We start from the raw sequence: 18,281 nt of genomic DNA, 5'->3' as shown, positions 1-18,281 counted from the left end.
CACATCTTCAATCTTGTGAGGGTCAACAGATATAAATCTTGTGAGGGTCAACAGATATACCAGCGCTCGAAATTACATGACCGAGAAACATAATTTCATTGAGCCAGAAGTTGCACTTGCTTAACTTGGCATATAGTTTCTCTTGCCTTAGGACTTACAGAACTATCTTAAGATGGTGTTCATGCTTTGCTATGCTTTTGGAGTAGATCAGGATATCATCAATGAACACAATTATAAATTTATTAAGATATGGGTGGAACACCCTATTCATAAGATCCATGAAGGCAGCCGGTGCATTTGTGAATCCAAAAGGCATTACTAAGAATTCATAATGATCATATCTTGTTCTAAAGGCAGTTTTCTATATGTCTCCTTCCCTTATCTTCAGTTCATGATACCCGGATCTCAAATCAATCTTTGAGTATACCCGAGTACCTTGAAGTTGATCAAACATGTCATCTATTCGGGGAAGAGGATATTTATTCTTTATGGTCACTTGGTTGAGCTATCTATAATCGATGCATAGTTGCATAGATCCATCTTTCTTCTTCACAAATAGGATAGGGGCACCCCAAGGTGATACACTGGGTCGAATAAAACCCTTGTCCAAAAGCTCTTGAACTTTCATTAAAAGCAATATGTGGAGAGAACTGAGCCAACTCAGTGAAATGATGATCATATTCCATTACAGTTCTATTTCCTTGGTGGATGCTAAGGAACTCTTGTTGTTTCTCAAAGTGAATTGAATCAAGAAAGAACAGCTCATAAAATGCATCTTTAAACTGCTCCCAAGTTACCACATTACCTCCCGCCTCTAACATCCTCCTTTTTTAGGTCCACCAAGTGTCTGCCTTCCCTTCCAAAATGAAAGAACCAAAAGGCACTTTTTGATTTTCCCTACATTCGATAGCTTCGAATGTCTTTTCCACTTGACGAATCCAACGTTCAGCAAAGATTGGATCTGGCTTGCCCTCAAAAATTGGTGGTCCCAATCTCTTAAAGTGATCTAAGGTATTATTCCTACCTCGTGGAATTTCATCTCGTTCCTCCTGACGCTCAAAGTATCCCCTAATAGCATTGAGGACTCCGTGTACGTCATCTTGAGCATTGATGGGTGCTGGGGCATGAGAGGCATTATGCGAAGTCGGAGAAACTGGCCCATAATTAGTGATAAGTGTACGAGAGGACTGGGTTTGCTCTACGATGCGTGGAGCTTCCAAGCTATTATTTGTTTGAACACCTCTCCAAGTGCGTAGACCAATAACATTGCGACCATGAGCACCGCGAGTGACAGGACCACTAATCTCTGGAATTGGCTCCATTACTCCTATAATAGGTTAGAGACAATCATCGGTTAAAGTCAATCAAGGGACCTAATACACCTACAAGCCCTAGACCATGCTCTGATACCATAAAAAGATGTCATATCCTGGATTTTTTTTTTTTTTAATCTTTCCACATATTTAGGCCAAATAGATAAACATCACTTTATTCATCATTCATAAACATTTATTACAATCCATTTATTCATCGAATCATAAATAAAAAAGTAAACATGGTGATGTTAACTTCAAGAATCATCCAAGTGGCTCTACCTAACGGTAGAGGAAGGTGCGCTCTCCACTGGAATCCGATTTAGTACTAGAGGGAGGCTGCTTTGAAAATAAAAAACAAAGAAAATTCAGCAACGCTGAGTAGGAACCCTAAAAGTCAACTCAAAATGTATACATGATCAAAATTCAATCAATCATCCCACTGGCGTATATCAAATACCCGAAGGAGCACTCCCCCAACAGCGGATGGAGAGGCTTTACCCTACGGGATGAGTTTGTGTTCTCCCAACAACGGATGGAGGCAAACTCATATCACACTCCCAACAGCGGATGGAGTGGTGTCCCACACCCGCCAAAGTGGGGACACGTTCCTCCCAACAGCGGATGGAGGAACCGTCCAACCGCCACGTCTGACGACCCGCTAATCCCCGAAGGGAATCGCCGTACCTGCTCTCGGCAGGAAAATAATATAATCTCATACTGGTCATGTCCATTTCGGGATGAAATAACATATTTAAAATGTCTCTTTCAAAATTCATCAATATCAAGTAATATAAATTAGCCCTAAATTGACTTGAAATCTAGTTTAATCGATTCAATTGAACTCGATTTACTAGAACCTAACTGAACTGATTTGTAATCCTTATTTAACTGGTCTGGAACCACCCTAGACTAGTATAATTTAGACTAGATTAAGTTCAACTTAGGTTAAACTAACTTGAATAAGTCAATCAATTCAGAATCACCCTGAATTGATCTAGACTAATCAAGTCTAGTTTAGTTCAATCAACATTTGGGCTTAAGTTCAACAATAACATTGGACTAGATTGAGCCAGTCCATCTACTGGTCATGTGCATTATACATGATTGAACATGCATTACACAAAACTAGCCCAGCCTTGGCCTATGGACTAGTCATGTGCATCGCATGTGACCGCCCATAATGGTTGGGCTAGGGTAGCCTACGGGCCAAGGCCTGACCCGTGAGTTGGGCCTGGCCTGTGAGCAATTTCATTCCAATTAATATCCAATTTCATATTATAACATATACCCATTAACAATATAAATAAAAAATATAATAATGCATTAAAAGATAGATAAGGAGAAAGACTTTAATACAAAGAAATAACGTTCTAAATTTGACTAGAAATCATAAGACATTAAAACAGGGATTGGGAGATAAATTTTAATACAAGAAAATAACATTCTAAATTCAAATAAAAATCATGTTTTCAACACATATAAAATTTCAGATCAAAGAATATCAAAAAGAATTTTAGATAACATATTCTAAACTAACAAGATTTTAATCCAGATAAGATTAAAGATAAACTGTAATACAAGAAATATCATATAAAACAAATATATTTTTAACATATTTGACTCCATAATAAAAACCTTAATCATGGGTCAAAGAATATTATGAAAATTTTAACTAATTACTTTAATACAAAAAGTTTGACATTTAAAGAATTGATACATATTTTTCAAACTATAAAACTTTCAACATTTAAATAATCAAAATAATAGCTAAAACTTTTAAATTTAAGAAAGATAGTAAAACCTACTTCTTATCAACAGGGTGTAACTCCTCGTTCCTCCCGTTGCCAAGCTCGACTAGATGAGGAATGAATGAGAGAAATCCCTCACTTTAAATAGGAGGAGGTGAGCCTCCATTAAGAAAAATTTATTTTAATTTTCGTATTTATTTAATATAAATTATTTTTATTTAATATACTAACAAATATGATATCAATATATTTAGAACACTTAATAGTTATTTCCTTAATTCATATCAACAAACAAGGAAGTAGATTAAGATTTTCTTAAATTATAATAACAAGTAAGGAAAGAAAATCAAATCATAACTTAAATATTTGATGTGATTACAAACCATCTAAACTTTATCATCTTAACGTGACAACGTTGAATCACAAGGAACCGGTACAAAAGCTATCTTTCATCACCAAATCAGATAAGAAAATAGTCGTTTGTGCTTTGTAGTACGTTAATAATATTTCCGTACTTGAGGTTGTATTCAACTTAATCTGCAGACCCAGCAAATCCCAAGTTTGTTCCTTTCAAGCACTGCCTCGTCATGTGCCTGCAGGAACCAAGCACTTTTAAAATACTTCAAATGATAAGAGGCATTACGTGCAAGTGATGCAGCTCTTACCTTTATTGAAGACCAAGAAAAATGAAATGAAGTAGTGTTTCGTCTAAAACATTTGTTGGTCAGATACCACTAGACTAACATGTGAAAGATATCGATTTATTATTAATTATATATCATAGAGCTTCTGAAAAGCTGAAATTATGTTCTTACTCAAGTGGTGACTGCTCCTGAAACATTGCCACATTTTTCATCTGGTAATATATCTATTGATGTCATCAAGGTGGCCTGTTCTAGAGAAAAATAGATGGAAAAAAGAAATAAGAAGGCCAATGGAACCAGCCAGCCAAGAAATATTGTTATTTTTAGTCAGAACAAGTTGTTCAACCTCGATTTCCAAGCTCAATGACCTTTATGTGTATAAATATTTAGCCATTATTCTGATTATGACTCCTCAAGAAGAGGTGGGGGCTTTATTTAAAACTTGACCAGTTCCTCCTAGCTGAGCTACTTCTCAAATGGTGAGTCTTATAGTGAGAAAACCAGTAAGGACATAGAGGCATCTGACTTTAAGAATTGTAAAACTCCTGGCATATCTTTAACACCAATTTAATTTCTACAGTAGAACACATAATTGAACACTAGAAATAATCAGAAATGAATAAACTAGCAGTTCCAAGAAAGAACTCGAACAAATTTCAAAAGATAATAAGCTGAAAGGACTTAGATTTTGTCCAAGATCTACTTGGCAGGACTGCATACTGTATTAAAGCACACTCCTAGCCAAACTTGACATCAAAATGTGATTATGCCAGGAAAGATAAATGTACAGATCTCCTCGTATCAGACTTGGAGCGAGAGCATCTATATATCGACATGAGCATAATTAACATGGGTCACAGATTTTTCCCCTCAAGACTATAGGTCGTTCTTCCAAACTATCTCAGATAACTCGCCAAAATTTTCTACGCATTTCCATGAATTACAATTGAAAATCAACTAACGCTGAGTCTAACATGCAAACACCAGTTATCATCGATAGAGAAGAATCAGTCCATTAAGTAGATCAAACAAATTACTTAAATCTTTTATAAGAAAACAATGGAAAAAGGAGCAAGACTGCAATTTTGAACACTCGGTTTGGAATCAGAAGAAGTGTGATAGAGAGCATTAATCTTATCCTAAAAAACAGACAGATTTATGCCAAACATATCCAATCATTGCAGGAATCAAACAATAACTTCTTTAAATAAGCTTCAGAGATTTCCCAACAAGATGCATCGATCTCCCTGCTCTCAGCTACCAAAAGAACGTCAAGCTAAGACGGGAAAAGGAGAACTTTTAAACCCCGGGGTACGTGCAGCAGACGGTACCCTGTGAAAGAGAACGACAGCTCCGAGATGTCGAGCTCAAGCAAGAAGTCAACCTCGCTGCCGCCACGGCACTGTGGAGCGGGAACAGAGATCCGCTGCAACATCGCAATTCCGCAAGAGACCTTCAAAACCAAACCAAAGGGCCGATTTGAGCGCCACAAAAGGAGGAGGAAACAAAAAACTTTCGCAGGAAGCAGATCCGATATCATATAAATCTAAGTTGCAAGTGGGCAGACCTGGAGAACGATGGGAAGCGGCGAGCCGGAGGAGGACGCGCCGAGGCGGATGACGGAAGCGCGGTGGCACCAGCGTCGGAGACCACGAAGGAGGAGGAGGGAGACCGCGTGGTGACTCTGGGTTTGGTAACGAAGGATCTGGAGGCGCGTGTTAGGGAACGGAAGCAGGTAGACGCCATGGGAATCGCAAGAGAGGCGTGGGACGGAATTCAGGGTCTCCAGGGTTCATGCGATGATACCCTATGGGTGACATGTGGGCCGGCCCGTAATCACTAGTGGGCCACGTCGTCATGTTTATTACATTATATGGGACACGATTCAGATAAATAAAGGAAGAAAATTAAAACAAAATAATAATAATAATAATAAAGACCGAAGCACGACGTTACGCGTTGGTACGTTTTCCGTGTTAGGAGAGTTAGCAAGTATTAGTGAGCTTGCATTTGACTTGGTGCTTGCAGCCCTTAACCAAGATTTAACACTCGCATCGCTGCGCCAATAAGGCAACGTAACGTGCTGAAGAAGGCTTCTTTCTCGGTGTTGGGCAACAAGGCAACAATGCAAAGAAGTTGAGATCAGTATTTTCGGCAGAGTAACCCTTTTCTTTTATTCACTTATTTACACAAATAAGAGTGTTCAAATTGAATTGAAAAAGAAAAACTAAGTCGAATTAAAATCGAACCGGTCCAAAACTAGTTCAGTCCGAATTAGTTCACAAATGGTCGAGGGTCTTTTTCTTTAGTTCGATTAACCAATTCAAACTAAATCGAATTGATTTTAATTTAAAAATATCAGTCTAATTGAGTTTAGTATCCTAAGCCCTTAAATCTGCCCAAAAGCTCATTTACAATCAATTGGATCATAATTCCAGTTCAGTTCAATTGAACCGAATCGATTCATTTAAAAATGATATATATTTTAAATTACTTAAAATTATAATTTGATTAATCAGTTAATCGATTAATCGATTTTGGTTCAAATTACCTTTACTCAAAACGATTTAGACAAAAAAAAAGTTCATACGAATCGGTGTAAACACCCGTAGAGAGCTTCATTTTTATCTCACTCTACTATATTACGCTTGAACTGGGTCTCATTTTTATTCCCGCTCAAACCATAGGCTATAGACCATCGGTTTAGATGGGTTTGATCTGGTTTAGAGATTGGTTCATGGCTGGTTTAGTTTGGGTTGATGATTGTCCTTTACATGAAATAGTATAGCTTACTTGTAGTGATTTAAGCAGCTGTGAGATTTGGTTGCTGTCTTTTTGTTTGAGCCAAAAACAACACATCTTTTCCTCTAAACAAACTTCAGATTGAAAACATCAAAAATCAACAAGCAATTGCTTGTGTTATCGTAGAAAGAGATTCTTTTGTTGTGGTAAGTGAATGGCCTCGTTGTAGCTCGCAGGTTGGAGGAGTGCGCAATTGCTTGTTTGCTTGTTCTTTTCTTTTCAGCCATAGTTTGTTGGGTGAGTACTCAGTAAACCATTCATTAAAGAATTGAATAAATGCACCTAATATCGTACAAGTTAGTAAAAACACTCCAACTCACTGTGAAACTCCAAAAGTGTTAGCATAATGGCTTGTTCTCTCAACTCACTTATTACTTGTTTGTTTGCTTATTTCCTTGCTTACTCTTGCACTATTACTTCTCCACTCGTTTGCTTGTTGCTTCTACAACTCGAATGAAGTCCTTAGTGCTTCAGAAAAGAACTTAGCACAAAAGAATAGAAGATAGTGCTGCACCTATAATAGAACAACATTACAACACAACATTGCTTCAAAACTCACAAACGCCCTTAGTCTTGCACCAATAAACACACGTAAGCTCACAACATTGCTTGTTGCCTTTCTTGTATGCTTGTTGCCTTTCTTGTTGCCTTTATTCATTTGTTGAATTGTATTGAGGCACCCCGAAACTGGAACACCACTAATCTATCGCACAATGGCTTTTTGAACTCAACTCATGTTAGCACCCCGAAACTCCTATTACTTAAGAATTTTATCTAGCATTCAACTAATATAAATTATTTAGTAAACAAGATGCAGCTTGTTTATGCAGCTTGTGCCGATATAAATAATTAAAGAAAGCAAAACAATACAAGTAGAAAGTCAGTCGCAAGCGTTAAGTCAATCAGTATTGTCTGTGACAGAAGAAGCGATTAAAGAGAGTCAAACAGAAGAGAAGAAATGCAAGATTAATGCACCTCGCACACCAAACTAAAGAATAGAATTGAATGTTACACATTTCCTTACTCTCAAGTATATGTTATTAGACTAGAATCCATTTGAAGACTAGTTGCTGAGTTTCAATGAGTCTTTCTCTATGAAGAATACTTAAGAGGTATTACACGATGTTCGAGAAGCCTTCTTTTAAGTCTTAACTGAGTTAGTTGTGGTCGAAAGAGTGGAGTTTGATCGAGTGTTGTCATCTTGTGGAGTTCTAGAAGCCCTTGCTTGTACGTATGACATGTACCTATTATGTAATTTAAGTAACAAAATTGTTTGTTTGCTTGTTGCATATGATTGAATAAATGAACCAAGCTATTGACTGCTTATTTGCGTTGTTTAGTGCTCTCCTGACTCTTTATAGAATAGAATAACATTAAACAAAATATAATCTACGCTATTTCTTTACGAGTTTCTTTTCTTTAAGTTTAAGAATTTAATGTATATATTCAATAATTGATTAAAGAAAATTCACAATAACGTATCTGAACATAAACTCACTCGTTACTAGAACTCTACCACTTGTTTGTTCTGTTGCTTGTAAAAGAATCATATTTATTTGCATTCGAACCTTATACTATCAAATATTAGGTCTGAGGTCAACTGAGCACTCATAGGACAAGGCACCGTCACTCTAAACACACTACTTCACTTCCAATACTCATATCATGGTCACACCCACTCAAGTGCACAACAATAAGTGTTAGCACAACTTAGAACTCAACTTCCTTGTTGAATTTAGTGCACCACACAATATACAAGATAGTAAAAAGATAGTAAAAAAGATAGCTTACTCTTAGAAGATAGTAAAAAGATAGCTTACTCTTAAGGAAGTAATCGTTGAATCTCATATTTTAATAATGAAATCAATTGATAAAGTTATGATCTAATCAGCGTTTGAGTAACGCAAGTCTATCTTTAATCATACAAAGATAAATTGATTGAAGCAGGAAGAATCAGAAGTTAGACCGGAGTAAAACATATCAGAAGATTGGACATTGGACCAGAGGACTAGTTGACGTGCCGGCAGAAGGATTTTGTGCCATGAGTTCGGGCATCGGACCGAGAAGGATCGGACATTGCCCCAAGAAGATCAGATGTTACAAGAAGTTAACATGTCAATTGGACAATATGCTAAAGGAGAGGACGACGCATCGAAGGGTCAGATGAAGGTTGGATGAACCAAAGACATGCAAGACAAAGGATTCATACTTTATAATCATTTGTCTAGATCGAAATAGTTTAGAGGGTTAACCGAGTTAGTTTTTTGTGTATTTATGTTAACTCAATTAGAGGCCAATTGAATCTAAATTGGGATTGATTTGGGCTCATTGGGAGGCTCATTTAGTGATCCAAAAGATGGGTCAGGCGGTGACACCGCCAAACTGGCGGTGAAACCGCCTATGAGTTGGAAAAGTCAAAAATATACTTTTTTAGACTGTAAAACAATGGCACCATCTAGTGTTAATGTCAGATTGGGTGGTGGTATTGCCTAGTGTCAGATTGACAAGCGATGATACCGTTAGTTGTCAGTCTAACAAACGATGGTATTACCTAGTAATGACGATGATATTTATAGTATCCCAAAAACCCGGGAAGAGATACTTTTTGGCTCCATTTTTAAAGTCATTTGGGGTCTATAAATATCTCAATATTTTTTGCTTGACATAAGAAGAAAAGAGAATAAAAACTTAGGGTTTAGAGTGTGAAAACTTTGTGAAAAAGTTGAGTCCCCCCTCCTTGAGTTTAGAGGTTGTCCTAAGAGAGGTATATGAGAGATACCTTGTAAAAAAGGGATGTAAAGGTTCTCTCCTGAGCCTGTGTAAAGGAGAAAGAGTTATAAGGGTAGTTGATCTTTGTCTATTGGAAAGAAGATCGGTAGTGGAAGTCGATGGCCTCAAGTGAAGAGGAACTAAGAGTGGATGTAGGTCACGATGATCGAACCAATATAAATCGATTTGTAATTTCTGTTATGCTTTTCATTTCATTAGAAACTGATTTACTTATTCACTACTGATTTACTTACTCACTACTCTTACGAACATTTTCAAGTTAAACATCTTTCCTATACAGTTTTTCATTGAACGAGATTTTTTTTGAATCGACGAAAGTTTTCCAAAAGCACTAATTCAATTTAGTGCTAAAACGGTCCTAACCGTTGATATCAAAGCCAAGTTTTTTCAATTGGTTTAACACCCAATAGAAACTAAATGACTTTTTTGGTATTCAAGAGGGTTACTCTATGTTCAATAGGATAAACTACACATATTGAAAAACACGAATGAAAGTTTTCTTGCATTCTATAGTTTTAATTTATAGAATATCGTTGAAAATAATTTTCAAAAGTCTTCTTAACCAATGAACGAATGAAATGATTTGGAAAAGAAGACTTTTTCTTTCAATGCTAAAGCAATGAATGTTTTATTTTGTATTTTAGATAAAAATAAATTTATTCATGTTTTTATACGTGAAACTACACGTGATATTTGGCACACACTCGAAATTATATATGAAGGCACAAGTAGAGTTAAAGATTTTAAAGTTAATCTTTTGATGCATAGTTTTAAATTATTTTGAATGGAACCAAGCGAAACAATTGGAGACATATACACCCATTTTACGGATGTCGTTAATGGTTTAAAAGCACCTGGTAAAAGTTTTTCTAACCTCAAACTTGTTAATAAAATTTTACGATCTCTTCCTAAAAATTGAGATTTGAAAGTAACTACTATTCAAGAAGCAAAGGACTTGAACCGATTTTCTTTTGAAGAACTCATAGGGTTATTAATGACCTATGAAATGACCTATATAACACATGATAAATATGATAACAATCTTTCAAAGAACAAAAAGGATTTGACACTTAGAATAAAAGAAGACCATTCGAGTGAAAGTTCAAGTGATGATGATTTTGAACTCCCCACAAAAAAAATTAAAAAGTTTATAAAACAAAAATCTAAGAATAAAAATGAACTTAAAAAGAAAAGACTACAAAATAAGAAGAAAGCATTCAAGGCAACATGAGACGAATTGAGTACATTCGAAGATGAGGAATAAACCAACAAATACGAGGTGGTGAACTACGCTTTGATAGCTTTCGACGACGAGGTATAAGACTCAAGTAAATTTTTTTTACTTTATAATGAATTACTTGATGCTTTTTATGAGTTGTTTAATGATTTTAAATAGTTAGTAAAAATATAAAATGCTAAAAAAGGACCATATTTCTTTTTCTAATGAATTTAAAAATTTAAAAAATAAGTATGATAAATGCTTGTTAACCTCTTGCATTAAGTGTGAAGAATTAGATTCACTTAACAAAGAAAATATAGTATTACAACAAACTTTAAAAAACTTTAAAATTAAAAATAAATATTTAAACATGATCCTGGGTAACAAAGATCCTTACAAAAATTTGAAATAGGAAGCAAATCTTTAAACATGATCCTTGCTAATAAGGATCCTATTCATAGAAGAGATGAAATCGGCTTTGTGAGTAACACTCACCAAAAGCCAACCATCTTTGTTAAAGGCCTAACTTTGTATGTTTCACCTAGAAATAAATGTAATATTTATTGTAAATTTAGACATTATGCTCATAAATGTCCATTTAAGAGGTATAGTCCACATAAGTTAATTTGAGTGCCTAAAAGAACCTTAAATGACTCAATACAAAATGATAAGTTAAGTAGATCTATTTATGAGGAACCCAAGGTTAAATGGGTATATAAAAGAAAGCTAGAAGCAAAAATAAAATTTTGATAGTGGATGCTCAAGGCTTATGACTGCATATCCAATACACTTTACAAAGCTCACTAGCCGAAACAAAATGATTTTAATTGAGGATTCTATATAAAATCATACTTAATGATATTATATTATGCATGAGGATTTGAAGTAATGATAGTTTAAAATCTTATGGAATTATGTTTGACACTTTTGATCTTAATGATTATTGTGATAAATATTGTCCTTAGGTTTTAAATCATGATACATGGTTTGCATATCGAATGCTAGAGTATCTACATTACTTTCATTGGATTTCTCAAAAAGTCATTTTGATGATGATTTTAGATTTGTCTTTGTATGAGATGATATGTTGATGTTTATGACTTGAGATATACCATACATGAAACAAATTTCTTGATTCTCAAGAATATTTATCTAAACAAATCTTGATTCTTTCACTTGATATTGTTTGAATTTATTTCTAAGTTTTTCATTAATCATTTTCCCTATGATTCTACCCCTTAATGACTAAGGAAAGTATTTATCCAAATAAACCATGATATATCACTAAGACTTCTTAATGTCTATGACTTGAATTATATTATAAATTCCCTTGTATTTATGATTTATATGTCTCTTGATATGATTAAATTATTGATGTATAAAGGCATAAAATTGTTAGCCTGCACATCTCAGAAGTGTTGTGAAGCTTATACCTTCAATAAAGTTACAACATGAATGCTAAATACAGGATTGATATCATCCACCTAAACGTTAGCTTAAACATCATTGCATACTGACTTGAATATTAAATGTTAGCACCACTGGAATGTTAAATATAGGTGTTGGGAAGTTAATGTTACGAACAAGTCGATGCTAAGAGGGGGGGGGGGTTGATGGGGTTGGGGGTGGGTTGAATTAGTACAGCGGATAAAATCACCGATTCAAAAAAATTTTGTACGATAAAAATCGATTTCGATGAAAATTGTTTCATAAAGATACTAACTAAAGAGTATAGAAGCATAGTGAAAGAAATGAGAATGTAAGCAGTTTGTAGTAAAAATAAATTATAAAAATAAAAATGCAAATCAAGTTTTATAGTGACCTACATCCACTCCACCGATTCCTCTTTCGTTGAGGCCACCGATATCTACTAACGATCTTCCTTCAATGGGTGAAGATCAACTACCTTTACAACTCGATTCTCCTTTTAACAGGTTCAGGAGAGAACCTTTGCAACCCCCTTCACTCCTTTCTTAAGCAGGACTAACACTTTAGAGTCTGAGGAGTTCACACAATATTACAATAGTGTTTTCATTTCTTTTTGCTCTTAGTTGTGTGTATGTTAACTAGAGATGTGAAGGGTATTTATAGGCCTTAAGTTGATTCAAACTTGGAGTCTAAAAATGTCTCATCCTGGGTTTCTTGGGTCCTGGAGGTACCATCGCCTATAGCACTGACACTAGGCGGTACCACGGCCATGGGAGACTGTGTCCGGGTGGTACCACCGCCTAGACTGGTGGTACCACCGCTTGACAATCTTGGATACTGAGTCTGGGTAGTACCACTACCCAGACCGACGATACCACCGCTTGACACAGTCTCGAAGACTATGCCATGATGGTTCCACTTATTGGGTCACTGTTTGGGCCTTCCACTTGGCCCAACATAGCCCAAACCTAGGCTCAATTGGCCCTTAATTGAGTTGGCCTAATTTCAACCTAATTATGTGCTAACTATAAATTTTAAGGCATACACTAAGCTAAATAAGTCTGGTAAGTCTAGGTTTCTTCTAGCGAGCTTCTGGCGATCTTCTGACAAACTTCCGACGATCTCTCGGCAATGTTCCAGTGGACTCTCGGCGAGCTCCTAAACTTCATGACGATCTTCTTGGCGAGTTCCGATGAGCTTCTCTAACAAGTTCCTAGACTTCTTAGTCAATTCCGACAGAACTTCCGACGAACTTCCCAACTTCTGATGAACTCTCAAACTCCTAACGAAATCTTGTTCTTGACATCGGGACTTCATTTTGCTTTATGCCTTAATCGCTATCATAGTTAAAACCTACTTCGATCTAAACAATTATTATAAGGCTTAAATCAAATGTTATCCAGCATGTCATTGGTTCATCGATGCTTCATCCAATTCTTCGGCGTATTGTCCTCTCTTGCGGCCTATTGCCCAATCAGCTAGTTGGCCTTTGCAACTCTGATTTCCTTAGCATAATTTTTGCTCTTATTGCTTGATGCCCAAACCCTTGGCTTAAAGCCTTCTACCGATACGTCGATCGATCCTCCAGCTTGACGTCTAATCTTCTGACATGTTTCATTCCGACCCAACATGATTCTTCCTACCTTATTTATTTCTCCTTGATTGAAGCTTCCTGCATCACTCAAAATGTAGATCAAATAAGCACTATCAATTGGTTTTATCATCAAAATTTAAGATTCAACAATCTCCCCCTTTTTGATGATGACAACCAATTGATGACAGTATTTAAACAAACTCCTACAGCTTAAAAAAACCCACCTATCAATATTGATAGAACCTTCAATTCAAGTTAAATTCAAGTCGAAGCAATATTTCATCATGAATATGTGTGACATAAAATCATGCATAATCAAATTTTTAATACATCATTCCATGCATGATCATCATTATAACTTCGCCCCCTTTGTCATCAACAAAAAGGAGAAGTGCAACTATACAAGATATTAATATAAAATTTTAAATAATTACATAATTTCAAGTTTTATCATCATGCAAGCTAGCAAGTTTTTTACAAAATTTTTATACCTTTTGATATATGCAAGATAGCAAGTTTTTGCATCTACTTGAAACGTGCAAGCTAGCATTTTTATGTTTCTAGCAATTTTTTCTTCATGCAATTTGCAAGCTAGTAAATTTAATAAGTTTTACATAATTTTGGAACATGCAAGCTAGAAAATTTTACACATATAAAAGTTTGTAAATTTTTTGCATCTTTTGATATGAGCAAGCTTTTTGCTTCTTTTTATGATGTAGAAACTAGCAACTTTTTCCTTCTTTATGAAGTATGCTAGCTGGCTAGCAAGCTAGCAAACTCCTATTAAATGTGCAAGATAGCATATTTTTCTCTTTTGAGAAGTGTAATTTTTTGCTTCCTTTGCAAAGTGCAATCTAGCAAAATTTTACATCATTTTACAACATGCAAGCTAGTAATTTGGCAAGTGTTACTTCTCTTTGAAGTACGAAGGCTAGCAAGAATACAAGATAGCAAGCTAGTAAGATTTGCTCCCCCTATGTCATTGTTAAATAGAAGGGAAGAATATAATTTTGTAATTCATTTTCCCTTTACAATAATTTTTAAATTATGATAAAGGTAAATTATAAATATGTTTGTACATTATTATAATTTCAAATTAAAACATGCATAATTTCAAAACCTTAAATTTCATCCTTACTTCATGCATGATACAAATAAGTCAATCATTACTATGGGTATATCATACATGATACTAAAGCATTCATAATACCAAACATTAAATCAGCATTTTTTAAGCATTTATCACTTTATGATTGTCGGTACCAAACACTGTCACGCCCCCCCCCCCCCCCCCCCCGAATTATCACATTCAGGAGGTGTGACCCTGTCTAAAATCAATAATATTATAATTCATCATCAATTCAATCCAGGATCCAATCTAACAATTTGAGGATACTAAGAATCATTCAATAATCAATATTCACAACTCATAAACAAGTATGTTACATAAACCATAATCCACTTCACTCAGAGATTCACAAAATCCCATGGCAACTCAACTAAACATCATCCACAACACAAATCCATAATCGTAGAAGTATATACAATCACAAAAAGATAATTATTTACCATGAGTTCTTATCCTTATACAATTTAAACTTATCATTCCATACACATGAGCGGTCCTTTAAACTTTTACAACACATAAATATCAACAGATCCTTAACATTACATCAGAAGTAAAGTTTACTATACAACAAAAACCATCATCCAACAAAATTAGCTCAAAAATCTTCTAGCCTTTCACTGCTTTAACCCAATTCTAGCTTTTCAGTGCGTGACAAGTTACCCTGAAAAATTTATATAGCAACGGGGTGAGCATAAAGAGCTCAGCAAGTGTTTAACATATCCATGGCGATAGGAGAAGTTCAAGCAGGTTTAGTATCAAGATACAAAGTAGAAATACAAATGTTCATTTGAAGTCATCTCATTTGATATAAAATCACAAAGGTTGACCTCGTTCAAAAACAGGCATTAGACATAACAATAGGAGAAAGGAAATTGGAGCATTTCATTGGCAAAAGAAACGTTTAGGCATGTATCAAATGGCACGTGAAGCATTTAGGTACATATCAAAGGCATAAGAGTGTTTGAGAGCATAACAATGACATACGAAACACTTCAAGGTATAACAAGTGAACCGAGTAATAAACACAAGCTTGTATGTCATTTTTGATGTAGCATGCATTCCATTTTTATCCAAAGCATAATATGAACTCATAAACAAAGCTTTGGATATCATATCAATAAACATAGATGGCGCTGTGGGACCACATACATAATGTGATTCATCCATTTCTGGATGACCACCAAGCATAAGTCTCCCACGTCTGGGAGCTCCATCCACTCACGTCTGAGTGAAGTCAATGGGGCCGGCAGAGCAATCGCAGGTTCTAAGCATAACTCCCTTTACCATTTCTGGCAAAGGTTCACAATATCCCACAAGACACCAGAGTACAAAAGGGTAGTATGAACAATAACATTGACACATATCAGAAGCACATGCGGAACAACGAAATGTACATATGCCTTTCGAGTCAATACGATACAAACATAATCTTTCACAAATGTATTCAGATTTAAAAGGAAACAAAAACAGGAGTATACAAGGATTTCAAGAAATCACATATGGCTCAATTGAAATAAGAAAGTTAGATGAATTCAATGTCCAAAGAAATGAAACTGGAAGAGGCACATATCGAAAGCAAATGTGGAACAATGGGATGCATGTGCCGAATCATTACGCTGAAAACATGAACTTTAGATGATAGCTGCAGACAAATAAATAAATGACAAAAGTATACAGGAATTTAAGGTAATAATGTAAAGTTTAACTGAAGAGTGTTTGCCGAAATCGATTTCCAAAGAGAAGAAACAAGAAGAGCCGAAATCGACCAAAGCTCGATTCTGGCAGAATTTGATAGGGACATTGTATGAACTATTTCGATAACCAATTATGCTCTAATTTATGCAAAATATGTGTCATTAGAAATCTTTATCAATCTAATTTTAGGCAAATTAAGTTTGACAAGAATTGGAATTTACAACAGGGAGTTACAGATAATTTCGTAGCCAAAGGTCTGAAAATATTTGCTCTGTTTTACTGAATTCATTGGGTCGATGAAAGCAGATGTTTTAGTTAGCAATTATTCTCCGAAAATTTCAAATCAGGTATATAAAGAAAGAATTTTGAGTCTAGCTTCGAATAAATCATAATTTGTATGAATCTGAGTTCACAGCACAAAGTTATAAGTAGTTAAGCAACAAGAGGTCTCTATTTTGCAGAATCTGTAGGGTTAATTGAAACAGAAGTCGTAGTAGGCATTTAAACTCCAAATCATTCAATCTTAGTGTCAAAATAAAGATATTTGAGTCTACTTTCAAATGGAATAGATTTTACCTAAATCAGAGTTTAGTGCTAAAAGTTAGATCGAAAACAATGTATAGAAGTTAGATTACCAAAAAATTTCATATTCATGGCTTTGTATCAAAAGGAAAGAACGGTTTGGTACTAAGCTGAAATCTTTTGCATTTATGAAGAATTAAAAGGAAAACAGAGATTAGGAATTCTGTAGGAAGAGATTAGAACACTTGCCTTAAGCAAATTTGATTCCCAAATGGGGGGAGTTGATGCAAAACCTCAATCAAAGCTTCTTCTTCAATTCCTCTTCTTCTTCTCCTTCTTCCCTTCTCTTCTCTTCTTAATTCACGTTGGCTGCAGTATCTGAAGGTTACATTTAGTTTCTCCTTTAATCTCTTATTTAATTACATTTTGGTTAACATAAGGGTTGCAAAGTTACAAGGTGGCAAGCATGCATGAAAAATGCTAGGTGTCATCCTTAGAGCAAACTTAGGTGGCACCATTAGGTTAGCTAGTGACACATGTCCACTATTTTTATTTTTATTTTTATTTTTATTTTTAACTTAAATCTGAATCTTTAATAAATTATATCAAACTTCTAATATTTACTCTTAGGTCCCTAGCCATAAATATTTAATCATTTATTATTTAATAAAAAAAATTATTATTTACTAATTTTTTTTTTTTTTTTTTAATGGGGATGTTACAAACACTCATCATTTATTTTCTCTTCCTTTATCATCAATAAAAAGGAGAATCATTCGACAATGCAAGTGTTTGAAAGCATGTCAAGTATGTTTTCCACCAATTTCTCCAAGTTATGAAGAACCGAGAAATTCGAAAAAGGAATTCATACATTTAGAATATTTAGCATACATAATTCTCTTTTAATTAAATCAAACTATTCCTCATTCAATTTTAAATCGTCAAATAATCAAAATCACTTTTCAAGAGATTCATTAAAAGTGACATAAATAGATTCATTAACCTCTTTTTAAAAAATCAATAAAATAGAAAAAAAGAAAATTTTCAAGAAGAAAGCTTTCATCTTTTTTAGTGTTACAATTCATATGATTGATTTCATATAAGTATGCTTAAAATTTTTATATAAAAACCATCTATCTTGTTTAAAATCGAAAAAGCAACTTTCATTGCGACAGAGATCAATAAGCCATAAAAAAAAAATCATCATGTATAACTTTAAAATTACATGCATAGTATAAAATCATCAAGCATGGTACCAAAACTTTTAATATTTTCATTATGCATCATTAAATCATTAAAACTGATATCATCAAACATAAAGCATTTTCATTTAAAATCATATTATTTATTATAGTTATGTATTTTTCTTTTTAGGTGAATCTAACTTTTTATGT

General features: G+C 34.6%; 1 long non-coding RNA gene across 2 annotated transcripts; it reads right to left on the bottom strand.

Moving 5' to 3' along the window:
- Positions 1–3,401: 3,401 nt before the first annotated feature.
- LOC103974642 (uncharacterized) lies at positions 3,402–5,527 on the bottom strand. Of its 2 annotated transcripts, XR_010491373.1 has the most exons (3): positions 5,276–5,505; positions 5,040–5,161; positions 3,402–3,657 (listed from the first exon to the last, which is right to left on the bottom strand). It is a non-coding gene; the product is annotated as an uncharacterized LOC103974642 (long non-coding RNA). The 2 variants fall into 2 exon arrangements; XR_010491372.1 differs by lacking the exon at positions 3,402–3,657 and having other exon boundaries at positions 4,702–5,161; positions 5,276–5,527.
- Positions 5,528–18,281: the final 12,754 nt, after the last annotated feature.

The sequence above is a fragment of the Musa acuminata genome, chromosome BXJ2-9 (genome assembly GCF_036884655.1).
Source record: "Musa acuminata AAA Group cultivar baxijiao chromosome BXJ2-9, Cavendish_Baxijiao_AAA, whole genome shotgun sequence".
Taxonomy (NCBI): domain Eukaryota; kingdom Viridiplantae; phylum Streptophyta; class Magnoliopsida; order Zingiberales; family Musaceae; genus Musa; species Musa acuminata.
Note: the sequence above shows the minus strand (reverse complement) of the source record. Positions and strands in the feature narration are given on the sequence as shown.